The sequence below is a fragment of the Heterodontus francisci genome, chromosome 34 (genome assembly GCF_036365525.1).
Source record: "Heterodontus francisci isolate sHetFra1 chromosome 34, sHetFra1.hap1, whole genome shotgun sequence".
NCBI classification, from domain to species: domain Eukaryota; kingdom Metazoa; phylum Chordata; class Chondrichthyes; order Heterodontiformes; family Heterodontidae; genus Heterodontus; species Heterodontus francisci.
The window spans coordinates 49918140-49936214 of NC_090404.1; positions in this window are offsets into that span (position 1 = coordinate 49918140).

Here is an 18075-nt window from a genome sequence, read left to right on the forward strand (position 1 = left end):
AGTGTTTCTATTTTTAAAATAAAAGAGTTAACAAAGTGAACGTTGGTCCCATAGAAAGTGAATCTGGGGAATTAATAATGGATGATTAGGAAAAGTTAGATGAATTGAATAGGTATTTTGCTGTGATCTTCACCATTGAGGATACAAATAATATCCCAGTATTGGCTGCAAGTAAGTAAATGGAAGGGAGGGAGAAACTGAAGACAATTAAAATCACCAGGGAAGAGGTACTGAACAAATTGTTGGATCTGCGGGCTGAAAAGTCCTTGGACCTTGATGGTCTTCATCCTCGGGTGTTAAAAGAAGTGGCTCGTGAGATAATTGATGCGTTAGTTTTTGCTTTCCAACTTTCCGATTTTTCCAAAATTCCCTAGATTCGGGCAAGGTTCATTTAGACAAAAGGGAGTTGGTGGTATAATGGTATTATCACTGGACTGATAATGCAGAGACCCAGAGTATTGCTCTGGGGTCATGGGCTCGAATCCTGCGGCAGCAAAAGGTGGACTTTAAATTCAATTGATAAATTTGGAATTAAAAGCTGGTATAATGATGGCCATTGCCGATTGTTGTAAAAACACATTTGGTTCACCAACGCCCTTTAGGGAATGAAATCTGCTTCGCTTGGCCGACATGCAGCTCCAGACACACAACGATGAGTTTGACTCTTAAATGTCCTCTGAAATGGCCTAGCAAGTCGCCCACTTGTATCCAACCGCTGTGAAGTCATTAAAAAAATCAAACCAGATAAACCACCCGGCATCAATCTTGGCACTGTTCACGACAGCAGATCCAGCCCTGTCGACATTGCAAAGTCCTCCTTACCAGCATCTGTGGGCCTCTGCCAACGTTGGGAGAGCTATCCCACAAACTCTTCAAGCAACAGCCTGACATAGTCAAACTCATGGAATTATATCTTGCAGACAATGTCCCAGACCCTGTCATCACCATCACCATCCCCGGGTATGTCCTGTCCGACAGTCAGGGCAGAAGTGGCGGCATAGTGATATTTACTCAGGAGTTGCCCGAGGAGTACTCAACATCGATTCCGGACCCCATGAAGTCTCATGGCATCAGGTCAGACATGGGTAAGGAAACCTCCTGCTGATTAGCACCTCTCACCTTCCGTCAGCTAATGAATCAGTACTCCTCCATGCTGAAAACCACTTGGAGGAAGCACTGAGGGTGGCAAGGGCGTAGAATGTACTCTAGGTGGGGTACTTCAATGTCTATCACCAATAGTGGCTCGGTAGCACCACTGCTGGTGGAGTGTTGAAGGACATAGCTGCTGGACTGGGTATGCTGCAGGTGGTGGGGGAACAACATACTTGACTGCGACCTCACCTATCTGCCTGCCACAGATGCATCTGTCCATGAGAGTACTGGCAAGACTGACCACTGCACAGCCGTTGTGGAGATGACGACCTTCCTTCAAATTGAGGATACCCTCCACCATGTTGTGTGACACTACCACCGTGCTAAATGGGATAGATTTCCAACAGATTTATCAATGTAAAACTGGGCATCCAAGAGGCGCTGAGGGCGATCAGCCGCAGAATAGTACTCAAACACAAATTGTAACCTCATGGCCCGGCATATTCCCAACCCTATCATTACCATCAAGCGAGGTGACCAACTCTGGTTCAATGAAGAGTGCAGGAGGGCATGCCAGGAGCAGCACAAGGCATACCTCAAAATGAGGTGTCAAACTGGTGATGCTACAACACAGGACTACTTGTATGCCAAACAGCGTAAGCAGCATGCAAATGAGCTCAGCGATCCCAAAACCAACGGATCAGATCTAAGCTCTGCAGTCCTGTCATATCGAGCCGTGAATGGTGGTGGACAATTAAACAAATAATTGGAGGAGATGGCTCAATAGATATCCCCATCCTCAATAATGGGGATGCCAGCACATCAGTGCGAACGATAAGGCTGAAGCATTTGCAATATACTTCAGCCAGAAGTGCCGAGTGTATGAACCATCTCGGCCTCCTTCTGAAGACCCCAGCATCAGAGATGCCAGACTTCAGACAATTCGATTCACTCCATGTGATATCCAGAAAAGACTTAAGTCACTGGATACTGCAAAGGCTATGAGGCCTGAAAATATTCCGCCAATAGAATTGAAGTCCTGTTCTTCAGAACTTACCACGCCCATAGCCAAGCTGTTCCAGTACAGCTACAACACCGGTATCTATACTATATGGCAAATTGCCCAGGTATGTCCTGTACACAAAAAGCAGAACAAGTCCAACCCAATCAATTTCTAAAACAAAAGCAAAATACTGCGGATGCTGGAAATCTGAAACAAAAACAAGAAATGCTGGAATCACTCAGCAGGTCTGGCAGCATCTGTGGAAAGAGAAGCAGAGTTAACGTTTCGGGTCAGTGACCCATTGTTTTTGTTCCAATCAATTACCTCCCCATCAGTCTACTCTCAATCATCAGCAAAGTGATGGAAGGTGTCATCAACAGTGCCATCAAGCGGCACTTGCTCAGCAATAACCTGCTCAGTGACGCTCAGTTTGGGTTCCGCCAGGACCACTCAGCTCTGACCTCATTACAGCCTTGGTACAAACATGTACAAAAGAGTTGAACTCCACAGATGATGTTGGAATAACTGCCCTTGACATCAAGGCAGCATTAGACCGAGTGTGGCATCAAGGAGCCCAAGTGAAACTGAAATCAATGGGAATCAGGGGGGCAAATCACCGCTGGTTGGGATCATACCTAGCACAAATGAAGATGGTTGTGGGTTGTTGGAGGTCCATTATCTGAGCTCAAGGACATCACAGCAGGAGTTCTGGAAGGTAGTCCCTCGGCCCAACCATCTTCAGCTGCTTTATTAATGGCCTTCCTTCAATTATAAGGTCAGAAGAGGGCTTGTTCGCTGATGATTGCACAATGTTCAGCACCATTCGCGACAGCTCAAATACTGAAGCCGTCCGTGTAGAAATTCAGCAGCACCTGGATAATATCCAGGCTTGAACTGATAAGTGGCAAGTAACATTTGCGCCACACAAGTGCCAGGCACTGACAATCTCCAACAAGAGAGAATCTAACGGTCTCCCCTTGACATTCAATGGCATTACAATCGGTGAATCCCCCACTATAAACATCCTAGGAGCTACCATTGACCAGATACTGAGCTGGAGTAGCAATATAAATACCGTGGCTACAACGGCAGGTCAGAGGCTAGGAATCCCACGGCGAGTAACTCATCTCCTGACTCCCCAAAGCCTTTCTAACATCTACAAGCCACAAGGCAGGAGTGTGATGGAATAATCTCCATTTGCCTGGATGGATGCAGCTCCTACAACGCTCAAGAAGCTTGACGCCATCCAGGACAAAACCAACCACTTAATTGGCACTCCGTCCAAGAGCATTCGCTCTCTCCACCAAAGATGCACAGTGGCAGCAGTGTGTACCATCTACAGAATGCACTGCAGCAATGCGCCATGGTTCCTTCGATAACACCTTCCAAACCCTCGAGCTCTACCAGCTAGAAGGATAATGGCAGCAAATGCAAGGGAACACGGCCACCTGCAAGTTCTCCTTCAAGTCACGCACTATCCTGACTTGGGACTATATCGCCGATCCCTTCACTGTCGCCAGGTCAAAATCCAGGACCTCCCTTATTAACAACACTGTGGGTGTACTTACCTCACATGGACTGTAGCAGTTCATGAATACAGCTCACCACCACCTTCTTAAGGGCAACTAGGGTTGGGCAATGAGTGCTGACCTGGCCAGCGAAGCCCACGTCGCTCGAATAAATAAAAATAAGGTTGTACAATAGCGAATGTAACTCCTTTATTCAAAAAGGAAGGCAGACAGAAAGCAGTAAAATAAAGGCCAGTTATGTTAACATCTGTATTTGGGAAAATGTTCGAAACTATGAGTAAAGATGTTATCACAGGGCATTTAGAAACATTCAAGGGAATCAGGTCGAGTCAACATGGTTTTGTGAAAGGGAAATCATGTTTAATTAATTTATTGGAGTTCTTTGAGGGAATTACACGTGCGGCAGATAAAGGGGAACCGGTGGATGTATTGTCCTTAGATTTACAGAAGTAATTTGATAATGTGCCACATCAAAGGTTATTGCAGAAAATAAAAGCTCATGGTCTCGGGGGTAACATGTTGGCATTGATAGAAGATTGGCCAGCTAATAGGAAACAGAGTAGGCATAAAAGAGTAATTCTCTGGTTGGCAAGCTGTAACGAGTGGTGTGCCTCACGGATCTGTGCCGGGGGCTCATTATATTTTACAATTTATATAAATGAGTTAGATGAAGGGACCGACGGTATGGTTGCTAAATTTGCAGATGGCATAAAGTTAGGTACGAAAGTAACTTGCGAAGAGGACATAATGGGGCAACAAAGGGATATAGGTAGGTTAAGTGTTTGGGAAAAGACCTGGAAAATTGAGTATGATGTGGGGAAATGTGGAATTGTCCACTTTGGCAGGAAGAATGCAAAAGGATATTACCTAAATGGTGAGTGATTGCAGAGTTCTGATATGCAGAGGGATCTGGGTGCTTTAGTTCATTAATCGCAAAAGGTCAGGTACAGGTACAGCACGCATTAGAAAAGCTAATAGAATGTAATTGTTTATCACGAAGGGAATTGAATACAAATGTAGGGAAGTTATGCTTCCCTACTGGGCATTGATGAGACCACATCTGGAGTATTGTGTACATTACTGATCTCCTTATTTAAGGAAAGAAGTAAATGTGTTGGAGAAATTACAGAGAAGGTTTCAAGACTAATACCTGGAATGTGATGTTTGCCCTTGTGGGAGAATCTAGAACTAGGGGCTCACTGTTTCAAAATAAGGGGTCGCCCATTGAAGACGATGATGAGGACATGTTTTTTTTTTCTCGAAGAGGGTCGTGAGTCTTTGGAAATCTCTTCCTCAATGGCGGTGGAAGCAGAGGCATTGAATATTATAAAGAGGAGATAGAAAGATTCTTGAGAAGCAAATGTTGAGTAATCAGAGCAGCCAGGAACTCATTGAATGGCAGAGCAGGTTCGAGGGGCCGAGTGCCCTACTCCTGCTCCTAATTCGGATGTTCGTATGTATATTCGTCCAATAGCGTTCTTGGGGTGCCCAAGTGTGTGATCGGGGTGACCAAGAGGGTTCTATGGGTGCAGAAAAGAGCGATTGGTGTGCCCAAGATGGTTCTAAGTGTGCTCAAGAGTGTGCAAGTGGATGGCAAGAGTGTGAAAGGTGTGTACAAGACATTGATGAGGTGTTCTGGTGTGCCCAAGCGTGTTTTAGAGATGAACAATAGCTTCTAGGTACATAGAGTGTGCTTGCTGAGTTCAATTGTGTGCTAGGCGTGCCCAGCGTTGTGCTGGGCTCCAAGTGTAAGTGCATGCTCGGAGTGCCAAAGATCGCCCCGGCGTTCTCATGTGCCTGTTAGGGATGTCCAGGTGTGTGTTAGGTTTTCAGAGGTGTGAGCCAGGTGTACACAAGGCTGTTCTGGTAGAGGACAAGAATGTGATATGGGGTGCCAAAAAGTGTTATAGGGGTGCCCAAAGTGCGTGATAGAGTTGCCCAAGTGTGTTCTTGGTGTGCCCAATGTGCGTTAAGTGAGACCAAGTGTGCGGTAGCTGAAGGCAAATGTTTGACAGGAGTGCCCCGATTGCGCCAGGGTTGTTCAATTGTGTACTGGGGGGTGCCCAAGAGGGCGATAGGAATGATGAAATGTGTGATAGATGTGATCAGAAATAGTCTAGAGGATGGCAAGTATGTGATAGGATGTCCAAGTGTGCTAGAGAATGACTAGAGTGTAATACAAGTGCCCGACAGTGTACTAGGAGTGAGCAAATGGTTGCCAGGGATGTCCAGTGTATGCTAGTGGTAACAAACTGAGTGCTCAGTGTACCCGGTATGTGATAGGAGTGAAGAAGTGTCCGCTAGTTATGCCCAAGAGTGTTCTAAGTGTGCCCAAGAGAGTGCTCTGAAATGGCAAGAGCGTGACAGGGATGTCCAAGTGACGGAGTGCACAAAATTGTTGTAGAATTCCTAAGGGTGTGCTTTTTTTTAAGAACATTACAGCGCAGTACAGGCCCTTCGGCCCTCGATGTTGCGCCGACCTGTGAAACCATCTGACCTACACTATTCCATTTTCATCCATATGTCTATCCAATGACCACTTAAATGCCCTTAAAGTTGACTAGTCTACTACTGTTGCAGGCAGGGCGTTCCACGCCCCAACTACTCTCTGAGTAAAGAAACTACCTCTGACATCTGTCCTATATCTATCGACCCTCAAATTATGTTTGCCATCACCATCCGAGGAAAAAGACTCTCACTATCCACCCTATCTAACCCTCTGATTAGCTTATATGTCACTATTAAGTCACCTCTCCTCTTCCTTCTCTCAAACGAAAACAACCTCAAGTCCCTCAGTCTTTCCTCGTAATCCCTTCCCTGTATACCAGGCAACATCCGAGTAAATCTGCTCTGCACCCTTTCCAAAGCTTCCACATCCTTCCCATAATGCGGTGACCAGAACTGCATGCAATACTCCAGGTGAAATCTCACCAGCGTTTTGTACAGCTGCAAGCAGGACCACGTGGTTCCGAAACTCGATCCCCCACTAACAAAAGCTACCCACCATATGCCTTCTTAACAGACCTATTAACTTGGGTAGCAACTTTCAGGGATTCATGTACCTGGACACCAAGATCTCTCTGTTCATCTACACTACCAAGAATCTTCCCATTAGCCCAGTACTCTGCATTCCTGTTACTCCTTCCAAAGTGAATCACCTCACACTTTTCCGCATTAAACTCCATTTGCCATCTCTCAGCCCAGCTCTGCAGCCTATCTATGTCCCACTGTACCCGACAACATCCTTCGGCACTATCCACAACTCCACCGACCTTCGTGTCATCCGCAAATTTACTAACCAACCCTTCTACACCCTCTTCCAGGTCATTTATAAAAATGAAAACAGCAGTGGCACCAAAACAGATCCTTCCGATACACCACTAGTAACTAAACTCCAGGATGAACATTTGCCATCAACCACCACCCTCTGTCTTCTTTCAGCTAGCCAATTTCTGATCCAAAGCTCTAAATCACCTTCAGCCCCACACTTCCGTATTTTCTGCAATAGCCTACCGTGGGGAACCTTATCAAACGCCTTACTGAAATCCATATAGACCACATCCACTGCTTTACCCTCATCCAGCTGTTTGGTCACTTTATCGAAAAACTCAATAAGGTTTGTGAGGCACGACCTACCCTTCACAAAACCGTGCTGACTATCGCTAATGAACTTATTCTTTTCAAGATGATTATAAATCCTGTCTCTTATAAACTTTTCCAACATTTTACCCACAACCAAAGTGAGGCTCACAGGTCTACAATTACCAGGGCTGTCTCTACTCCCCTTCTTGAACAAGGGGGCAACATTTGCTATCCTCCCGTCTTCCGGCACTATTCCTATCGACACTGACGACATAAAGATCAAGGACAAAGGCTCTGCAATCTCCTCCCTGGCTTCCCAGAGAATCCTAGGATAAATCCCATCTGGCCCAGGGGACTTATCCATTTTCACACTTTCCAAAATTGCTAACACCTCCGCCTTGGGAACCTCAATCCCATCTAGCCTAGTGGTCTGAATCTCAATATTCTCCTCGACAACATTTTCTTTCTCTACTGTAAATACTGACGAAAAATATTCATTTAACGCTTCCCCTATCTCCTCTGATTCCACTCACAACTTCCTACTACTATCCTTGATTGGCCCTAATCTAACTCTAGTCATTCTTTTATTCCTGATCTACCTTCAGAAAGCCTTAGGGTTTTCCTTGATCCTATTCGCCAATGACTTCTCGTGTCCTCTCCTGGCTCTTCTTAGCTCTCCCTTTAGATCCTTCCTGGCTAGTTTGTAACTCTCAAGCGCCCTAACTGAGCCTTCATGTCTCATCCGAACATAAGCCTTCTTCGTCTTTTTGACAAGCGCTTCAACTTCTTTAGTAAACCATGGCTCCCTCGCTCGATAACTTCCTCCCTGCCTGACAGGTACATATTTATCAAGGACACGCAGTAGCTGCTCCTTGAATAAGCTCCACATTTCGATTGTGCCCATCCCCTGCAGTTTCCTTCCCCATCCTATGCATCCTAAATCTTGCTAATCGCATCATAATTTCCTTTCCCCCAGCTATAATTCTTGCCCTGCGGTATATACCTGTCCCTGCCCATCGCTAAGGTAAACCTAACCGAATTGTGATCACGATCACCAAAGTGCTCACCTACATCTAAATCTAACACCTGGCCGGGTTCATTACCCAGTACCAAATCCAATGTGGCATCGCCACTGGTTGGCCTGTCCACATGCTGCGTCAGAAAACCCTCCTGCACACACTGGACAAAAACTGACCCATTTAAGTACTCGAACTATAGTATTTCCAGTCAATATTTGGAAAGTTAAAGTCCCCCATAACAACGACCCTGTTACTCTCGCCCCGGTCGAGAATCATCTTCGCTATCCTTTCCTCTACATCTCTGGAACTATTCGGAGGTCTATAGAAGACTCCCAACAGGGTGACCTCTCCTCTCCTGTTTCTAACCTCGGCCCATACAACCTTAGGAGACGAGCCCTCAGACGTCCTTTCTGCCGCTGTAATACTCTCCTTGATTAACAAAGCCACACACAACCCCTCTTTTACCATCTTCTCTGTACTTACTGAAACATCTAATTCCCGGAACCTGCAACATCCATTCCTGCCCCTGCTCCACCCATGTCTCCGAAATGGCCACGACATCGAGAACCCAGGTACCAACCCATGCTGCAAGCTCACCCACATTATTTCGGATGCTCCTGGCGTTGAAGTAGACACACTTTAAACTCAATTCTTGCTTGCAAGTGCCCTCTTGCGTAATCGTCACCTTATCCCTGACCTCACTACTCTCAACGAGATTAACAAGGTAGTTGTTATGTGGGCTTTAACTTTCCAAATATTGACTGGAAGTACTATAGTTCGAGTACTTTAGATGGGTCAGTTTTTGTCCAGTAAGTGCAGGAGGGTTTCTGGAACAGCATGTAGACAGGCCAACCAGGCGCGATGCCACATTGGATTTGGTACTGGGTAATGAACACGGCCAGGTGTTAGATTTAGATGCAGGTGAGCACTTTGGTGATAGTGATCACAATTCGGTTAGGTTTACCTTCGCGATGGGCAGGGACAGGTATATACCGCAGGGCAAGAATTATAGCTGGGGGAAAGGAAATTATGATGCGATTAGGCAAGATTTAGGATGCGTAGGATGGGAAAGGAAACTGCAGGGGATGGGAACAATCGAAATGTGGAGCTTATTCATGGAGCAGCTACTGCGTGTCCTTGATAAGTCTGTACCTGTCAGGCAGGGAGGAAGTTATCGAGCGAGGGAGCAGTGGTTTACTAAAGAATTTGAAGCGCTTGTCAAGAGGAAGAAGAAGGCTTATGTTAGGATGAGACGTGAAGGCTCAGTTAGGGCGCTTGAGAGTTACAAGCTAGCCAGGAAGGATCTAAAGGGAGAGCTAAGAAGAGCCAGGAGAGGACACGAGAAGTCATTGGCGGATAGGATCAGGGAAAACCCTAAGGCTTTCTGAAGGTATATCAGGAATAAAAGAATGACTAGAGTTAGATTAGGGCCAATCAAGGATAGTAGTGGGAAGTTGTGTGCGGAATCAGAGGAGATAGGGGAAGCGTTAAATGTATGTTTTTCCTCAGTATTTACAGTAGAGAAAGAAAATGTTGTCGAGGGAAATACTGAGATTCAGGCTACTAGGCGAGATGGGATTGAGGTTCACAAGGAGGAGCTGTTAGCAATTTTGGAAAGTGTGTAAATAGATAAGTCCCCTGGGCCAGATGGGATTTATCCTAGGATTCTCTGGGAAGCTAGGGAGGAGATTGCAGAGCCTTTGTCCTTGATATTTATGTCATCATTGTCGACAGGAAGAGTGCCGGACACTGGAGGATAGCAAATGTTGCCCCCTTGCTCAAGAAGGGGAGCAGAGACAGCCCTGGTAATTTTTGACCTGTGAGCCTTACTTCGGTTGTGAGTAAAATGTTGGAAAAGGATATAAGAGACAGGATTTATCATCATCTTGAAAAGAATAAGTTCATTAGCGATAGTCATCACGGTTTTGTGAAGGGTAGGTCGTGCCTCACAAACCTTATTGAGTTTTTCGAGAAAGTGACCAAACAGGTGGATGAGGGTAAAGCAGTGGATGTGGTCTATATGGATTTCAGTAAGGCGTTTGATAAGGTTCCCCACGGTAGGCTATTGCAGAAAATACGGAAGTATGGGGCTGAAGGTGATTTAGAGCTTTGGATCAGAAATTGGCTAGCTGAAAGAAGACAGAGGGTGATGATTGATGGCAAATGTTCATCCTGGAGTTTAGTTGCCGCAAGGATCTGTTTTGGGGCCACTGCTGTTTGTCATTTTTATAAATGACCTGGAAGAGGGTGTAGAAGGGTGGGTTAGTAAATTTGCGGATGACACGAAGGTCGGTGGATTTGTGGATATTGCCGAAGGATGTTGTCGGGTACAGAGGTACATAGATAGGCTGCAGAGCTGGGCTGAGAGATGGCAAATGGAGTTTAATGCGGAAAAGTGTGAGTTGAATCACTTTGGAAGGAGTAACAGGAATGCAGAGTCCTGGGCTAATGGGAAGATTCTTGGTTGTGTGGATGAACAGAGGGATCTGGTGTCCAGGTACATAAATCCCTGAAAGTTGCTACCCAGGTTAATAGGGTTGTTAAGAAGGCATATGGTGTGTTAGCTTTTATTAGTAGGTGGATCGAGTTTCGGAGCGACGAGGTCATGCTGCAGCTGTACAAAACTCTGGTGAGACCGCACCTGGAGTATTGCGTGCATTTCTGGTCAGGGCATTATAGGAAGGATGTGGAAGCTTTGGAAAGGGTGTAGAGGAGATTTACTAGGATGTTACCTGGTATTTAGGGAAGGTCTTACGAGGAAAGGCTGAGAGACTTGAGGTTGTTTCCGTTGGATAGAAGTAGGAGGAGAGGTGACTTAATAGAGACATATAAGATAATCAGAGGGTTAGACAGGGTGGATAGTGAGAGTCTTTTTCCTTGGATGATGATGGCAAACACGAGGGGACATAGCTTTAAGTTGAGGGGTGATAGATATAGGACAGATGTTAGAGGTAGTTTCTTTACTCAGAGAGTAATAGGGGCGTGGAGCGCCCTGCCTGCAACAGTAGTAGACTCACCAACTTTAAGGGCATTTAAGTGGTCATTGATGAAATATGGATGAAAATGGAATAGTGTAGGTCAGATGGTTTCACAGGTCGGCGCAACATCGAGGGCCGAAGGGCCTGTACTGCGCTGTAATATTCTAATTCTAACGTCCTGTCCACTGGAACTACATTTCAGGTTCACATTCCCCTGCTGAATTAATTTAAACCTCCCCGAAGAGCACTGGCAAATCATCCCCCCTCCCCCCCCCCACCAGGATATTGGTACCCCTCTGGTTCAGGTGAAGACCATCCTGTTTGTAGAGGTCCCACCTACCCCAGAAAGAGCCCCAATTATCCAGGAAACCAAAACCCTCCCTCCTCCACCATCCCTGCAGCACGTGTTCAACTCCTCTCTCTCCCTGTTGCTCACTTCGCTATCACGTTGCACGGGCAACAACGCAGAGAACAAACAACTCTGTTTGTTCTCGCTCTAAGCTTCCACCCTCGCTCCCTGAATTTCTGCCTTAAATTCCCATCTCTCTTCCTACCTGTGTCGTTGGTGCCTCTGTGCACCACGACTTGGGGCTGCTCCCCCTCCCCCTTCAGGATCCCAAAAACACGATCCGAGACATCACGTACCCTGGCGCCTGGGAGGCAAGAAACCAACCGTGAGTCTCTCTCGTTCCCACAGAACCTCCTATCTGTTCCCCGAACTATGGAGTCGCCAATGACTAATGCACTGCTTCTCTTGCCCCTTCCCTTCTGAGCAACAGGGACAGACTCTGTGCCAGAGAGCTGTACCCCATTGCTTACCCCTGGTAAGTCGTCCCCCGCAACTGTATCCAAAACGGTATACCTGTTGTTGAGGGAAACGGACACAGGGGATCCCTGCACTGCCTGCTGGTGTGCACAGAGTGTGTTCGGTCTGACCAACTGTGTGCTAGGTGAAAGCAAATGAGTGATAGGAGTGTCCAGACTGTGGGAGTGATGTTCAAGTATGTGCTAAGGGTGGACAAGATGTATTGTGGGAGCCCAGCGGGCACTCGCGGTGCCAGAGAGAGAGATCCATATGCTCAGAATGTGATGTGTGTGTCCAAGCGTGTTCTAGGTGCCACGGAGTGTTCAATGTGTGCCCAAGAGTGTGATAGCGGATGGCAAGAGTGTGAAAGGAGAGTGATGGGTGCTCAAATGTGTTTAAGGTGTGCCCAAGTGTGTGCTAACTGAGGGCAAGCGTTTGGTAGGCGTTTCCAGATTGTGCTCGGTTTGTTGAAGAGTGCTATGTGTGCACAGGAGTGTAATAGGTGTGCTCCAAGCGCACTCTGGTTGCTCAAGCGTGTGATTGGCATGCTGGGTCAGTCGGTGTGAAGCGGGAAAGAGCGAGACCAGCAGCGGGAAAGACCGGGACCTGCAGCGGTAAAGAGCGAGACCAGCGGCGGGGAAGAGTGAGACAAGCAGCGGGAAAGAGCGAGACCACCAGCGGGCAAGAGCGAGACCAGCAGCGGGGAAGAAAGTGACCAGCATTGGAGACACCTGCAGCGCAGAGGCAGCGGGAAAGAACGAAACCAGCAGCAGGAATAAGCAAGACCAGCAGCGGGGAGATGAGAAGTGCAGAGACAGCTGAAAAGTGTGAGACCATCAGCTGCAAAGAGCGAGACCAGCGGCAGGGAAGAGCGAGACCAACAGCGGTGAAGAACGAGACCAGCAGCGGGAAAGAGCGAGACCAGCAGTGGGAGACCAGCAGCGGAGCGACCAGGAGCTGGTAGACAAGCAGCGGGGAGACCAGCAGCGGAGACACCAGCACTGGAGAGACCAGCAGAGGGGAAACCAACAGCGGAGAGACCAGCAGTGGGCAGAGCAGCAGTGAAGAGACCAGTCGTGAAGGGGCAGCGGGTAAGATCAAGCAAAAATAAATCGAAAAGTGCACGATCAACAGGGAGAGCAGAGAAACAGAGAGCCGCTGGGGTGAGTATACAGGTAAGCTTTTAATTTGATGTAATTTAAATCAAACATCACAGGCAAGAATGTAGATGATTGGTTTGGGAAGAAACTACGTGTGTGGTGAGTATGCGGTAAGTGACTAAAGTAAGAAAAGTAAGTAAGTGGTTAGTAACTAAAGTAAAGAGAAAGGTAATGTCTCAAGTCTTTCTATGTATAGTAAGTAGCTTTTCTTCACGGAATCAAGGTCCATCGTGTAAATGACCTCTAATGTTTGAGTAATTTAAGGGAGTAAATTATGGGTAATTCAGGAGAGGGCAACTCGGCTGCTTGGAGTGCTCCTTCTGTGCAATATGGGAAGTCAGGGACACTTCCAGTGTCTGAGGCAAACACATGTGCAGCAAGTGTCTCCAGCTGCAGCAACTCGAAATCCGCGTTTCGGATTTGGAGAAGGGCTGGGGATACTGTGGAGCATCTGTGAGGCTGAGATCATCGTCGATTGCACGTACAGGGAGGTAGTCACACCGCAGGTTAAGACAGTTCAGGTAGAAATGGAATGGGTGGCTGCCAGGCAGAGTAGAAGAACTAAGCAGGTCGTGCAGGAGTCCCCTGGGTCCATTTCCCTAACTGATTCTCCGCTTTGGAGACTTTGGGTGAGATAGCTTCTCAGGGGAATGCAACTGAGCCACGTCTGTGGCACCACGGGTGGCTCAGCTGCACAAGAGAGAAGGAAAAAGAATGGGAGAGCTATAGTGATTGAGGTTTATATCGTACGGGTCAGGGATAGGCGCTTCTGTGGCCGGAAACATAACTACAGGATAGTATATTTTCTCGTTTGTGCTCGGGTCAAGGATGTCACGGAGCGGCTGCAGGACATTCTGAGCGGGGGGGAGGGGGCAGGGGATGAACAATCAGAGGTCGTGGTTCACATTGGCACCGATGACATAGGTAAAAAGTGGACTGTGGTCCTGCAACAAGAATTTCGGTAGCTAGGTAGAAGGTTAAAAAAACAGGACCACCATGGATGTAATATCTGGATTCCTCCCAGTGCTACGTGCTACTGAGTGTGGGAATAGAAGGATAGAGCAAAGGGATCCGTAGCTGAAGAGATGGGGCAGGAGGGCTTTAGTTTCCTGGATCACTGTGTCTGTTTCTGGTGAACGAAGGACCTATACAGTTTGGATGGGTTGTACATTGAACTGAAACGGGACCATCATCCTTGCTGGGAGGGTTGCTAATGCGGTTGGGTGGGGAGGGGTTGGGGTTAAATTATTTGGCTGGGGGATGGGAATCAGTGTGGAGGTACTGTCGGGGGTGATGCACAGACAAATATAGAAGAGAAAATAAGCCAGCCTCGAAGGCAGAGCAGATATAGACCTGTTAAGGCACCAGCGAATAATGCTTGGCTGGATTGCAAGGAGTCTGACAATTAAGGCAGGAAAATAGAGGCGTTGATTAACAAATGGAAATATGATATTGTTCACAGAGACATGGTTGAGAGAAGGGCAGGACTGTCAGCTCAATATTCCTTGTTATATAATCTTCAGGCGTGACGGGGTGGGGAGGGGGTTCGGGCGGGGGTGTAAAAGAGGAGGTGGCATTGCAATATTGATAGACAATCTGTCAATTCCTGCAGTAAGATGATATCGTAGAAGGTTCCTCAAATGAGCCATATGAATAGATCTTAAAAACAAAAAGAGGGCAACCACTTGGCTTGAGTGTACTACAGGCCTCCAAACAGCCAGGGAGAGATAGAGGAACAGATATGTAGGCAAATCGCACAGTGGTGTAAAAGTAATAGGGTAATAACAGTAGGGGATTTGAACTTCCCCAGTATTAACTGGGATAGTCTTAGTGCAAAAGGCTGAAAGAGGGCAGAATTCTTAAAGTGCATCCAGTAGAGACTTTTGAGCCAACATGTAGAAATTCCTACATGTGAAGGTCCGGTACTGGACCTAATCTTCTGGAATAAAGCCGGATAAGTGGTAGAAATGTCAGTAAGGGAGCATTGCGGGGATAGTGACCATAACGCTGTAAGATTTAATATGATAAATAAAAACAAGAAATGTTGGAAATACACAGAAGCTTTGGCAGCATCTGTGGAGAGAGTAGCAGAGTTAACGTTTCAGGTCAGTGACATCAGTATTTTGCTTTTAGTTCTGTAAGACTTAAGGTAGTTATGGAAAAGGAAAAGATGAACCGAAAATAAAGGTAGTGAATTGGGGGAAGGCGAATATCAGTACAATAAAACAGGATCTGGCAAAACTGGACTGGGAGCAGCTACTTGTAGGAAAGTCTACATTAGTCCAGTGGGAGGCATTCAAAAAGGAAATAGTTACATTTCAGGGATAACATGTTCCCGTAATGGTGAAGGGTAGGACCAACAAGGTAAGGGAACCCTGGATGTTAAGGGATATAAAGGATTGGATGAGGGAACAAAAGTAGGCTTATGGAAGATTCAGAGGGCTGAAAACATCGGAGGCCCTTGAGGAGTATCGAATGTGTAGGGGGTACTTTAAAAAGCATTAGGAGAACGACGCGGAGGTATGAAAAAAAACAGCATGCAAGATGAAGGAAAATCCCAAGACGTGTTGTAAGTATATTAAGGGCAAGAGGATAAGCCTCGAAAGAGTTTTGCCCATTAGGGACCAAAATGGCAATCTGTGTGCTGACCCAGAGGACATAGGTGAGGACTTAAATGATTATCTTTTATCTGTGTTCACTGTGGAGAAGGGTGAAGTAGATGCAGAGATCAGGGATGGGGTTTGTGTTACAATTGAACAAATTAGCATTGACAGGGAGGAGGTATTAGCGGTTCTAACGGGGTAAATCCCCAAGCCCAGATGAGATGTATTCCAGGTTGCTATGTCAGGCAACGGAGGAGATTGAAGGGGTTCTGAGACAAATTTTCAAATCCTCTCTGGCTACAGAGTTACCAGAGGACTGGAGGACAGTGGATGTGGTACGATTATTAAAGTAGGGTAGCAGGGATAAACCAAGTAATTGCAGGTCAGCAAGTCTAACATCAGTGGTACGGAAACTATTGTAAGGAATTAGATTTAGAGATACAGCCCTGAATCAGGCCCTTCAGCCCACCGAGTCTGTGCCGACCATCAACCACCCATTTATACTAATCCTACACTATTCCCATATACCTACCACATCCCCACCTGTCCCTATATTTCCCTACCTATACTCGGAGCAATTGCTAATATCCAATTTACCTATCAACCTGCAAGTCTTTGGCATGTGGGAGGAAACCGGAGCACCCGGAGGAAACCCACGCAGACACAGGAAGAACTTGCAAACTCCACACAGGCAGTACCCAGAATTGAACCCGGATCGCTGGAGCTGTGAGGCTGCGGTGCTAACCACTGTGCCACTGTGCTGCCCTCTGAATTCTGAGGGACTGGATCAATCTCCACTTGGAGAGGCACGAATTAATCAAGGATAGTAAGCATAGCTTTGTCAGAGGGCGATCATGTCTAACCTACTTCCCTGGATGTTTCGAGGATGTGACTACGTGTGTAGATGAGGGTAAAGCAGTTGATGTAGTCTACATGGACTTCAGGAAGGCTTTTGATAAGGTGACACATGGGAGATTGTTTACGAAGGTAAGAGGCCTTGGGATCCAGGGGAGTCTGGCAAATTGAATCCAAAATGGGCTTAGTGGCAGGCGCCAGAGGGTGATGGTCGAGGGTTGTTTGTGCGATTGGAAGCTTGTGACCAGTGGTGTACCGCAGGGATCGGTGCTGGGACCCTTTCTGTTTGTAGTATATATTAATGATTTAGACATGCGTATAGGTGGTATGATCAGTAATTTCGCAAATGACACGAAAATTGATGGTGCTTTAAATAATGAGGAGGAAAGCCTTAGATTACAGGGCAATATAAATGGGCTGGTAAGATGGGCAGAGAATTGACAAATGGAATTTAATGCTGAGAAGTGTGAGATGATGCATTTTTGGAGGACGAACAAGGCAAGTGAATATACAATGGATGGTAGGACCCTTGGAAGTACAAACGTTCAGAGGGACCTTGGTGTACTTGTCCATAAATCATTGAAGGCAGAAGCACAGGAAGATAGGTGGTTAGGAAGGAATAAGCGATACTTGCCTTCATTAGCTGAGGAAAAGAATATAAGAGCAGGGAATTTATGATGGAGCAGCATAACATGCTAGTCAGGCAACAGCTGGAGCACTGGGATTGCACTGGAGAGGGTGCAGAGGAAATTTACCAGGCTGTTGCCTGGGCTGAAGCATTTCAGCTATCAAGAGAGACTGGACAGGCTAGGGTTGTTTTCCTTAGAGCACAAAAGGCTGAGAGGGTACCTGTATGAGATGTACAAAATTATGAAGGGCATAGATAGGGTAGATAGGAAGAAACGTTTTCCATTAGCCGAGGGGTCAATAACCAGGGGCATAGATTTCAGGTAATGGGCAGGAGGTTTAGAGGGGATTAGAGGTTTTATTTACACCCAGAGGGTGGTTGGAATCTGGAACCCACTGCCTGAAGGTGTAGCAGAGACAGTCACCCTCACAACATTTAAGAAGTATGCAGATGAGCACTTGAAATACTGTAGCACACAAGGCTACGGGCCAAGTGCTGGGAAATGGGATTAGGATAGATAAGTGATTGATGGCTGGCACAGATACAATGGGCCGAATGCCCTGTTTCTGTGCTGTATAACGCTATGACTTTATGACGCTCGGGCATCCCTATCACATTCTTGGTCACACCTAGCTCACTCTGGGCACTACAACCACACATTTGGGCAAACTAGACCACTCATGGATACGCCCAGCAGACTGGAGGGGTCGCAAAAAGTGTGATAATGCAATAGGTATAGGGGATTCAATTGTAAGGGGAATGGAAAGGCTATTCTCTGGCCGCAAAAGAGACTCCAGGATGATATATTACCTCCCTGGTGC